Source organism: Acyrthosiphon pisum, unplaced genomic scaffold (assembly GCF_005508785.2).
Source record: "Acyrthosiphon pisum isolate AL4f unplaced genomic scaffold, pea_aphid_22Mar2018_4r6ur Scaffold_1115;HRSCAF=1588, whole genome shotgun sequence".
Taxonomy (NCBI): domain Eukaryota; kingdom Metazoa; phylum Arthropoda; class Insecta; order Hemiptera; family Aphididae; genus Acyrthosiphon; species Acyrthosiphon pisum.
In genome coordinates this window covers 3275-4299 of record NW_021759511.1, presented here as the reverse complement: position 1 = coordinate 4299, position 1025 = coordinate 3275, and positions in this window count along the sequence as shown.

Genomic DNA, 1025 nt, shown 5'->3' with positions numbered 1-1025 from the left:
TCGTTTTTTTTTTTTTACGTTAACGTTAGGTTAGGTTAGGTTACGAGTCGTTTTTTTTATTTTTTTTTACGTTTTTAAATATAGTATGTTATTTAGAAATTAATATAATTTTAAAATACTGTTTAAAAAAATTTTTTTTATTTTTTATAATAAATAATAGAAATGGTAAATAAAAAATTGGGAATTACTTTTAAAGTTGGTTGAACAACAACATAAAATATTACATATCTTAAATATGATTAATGAATACAATAACACTGACAGCGACAATGATAGTGATGATAATGATAGTGATGATGGTTATGTTAAGAATTTTAAACGACTAGAAAGAATTAAATTTAAAAAACATAAATAATAATTATTTTTTAAACATATAATACTTACGAAGTATTATATATTTATATATTTATTAATAATAATAATAATAATAATAATAATAATAATAATAATAATAATAATATATAGCTAGACTGATTATTTTTTAACATCCTGTTGTAGAATGTTATCAGCTGACTAGTATACAGTGTGAATATAATACTTCGTAAGTATTATATATTATAGTATACAATGTGATACAATTATACTAGCTTAACACTATTTAAATAATGTTTGTTATACTATTATACATGCCCGAGTGTCGTGGCGCAGTGGGGAAACGTTAGGCTTTGTATGCATACATAGTAGGTTCGATACTGGCTGGGGGGAATTTATTTGTGGTATTTTCAGCTCTACACGACACGTGGCTTGTTCGATTATATGATGAGTATAGTCGGATTTAAGACACTAGTGTGACCTGTGATATCATATCTAGGTTCTCCTCACTGGTCCCTGGAGTCTACAAATAACGTCTCATCATTGTGCTATGATACGATGACGGCTATATATCTTAGTAGTAGTAGTCCTGTTGTACAGATGTCAACAAAAAAAAAAAAAAAAAAAAAATATAAAAAAATATAAAAAATAAAAAAATCGATGTCTGTACAACGGGGGGACTACTTTTGCAAATTTTTTCTATTTTTTTTTTC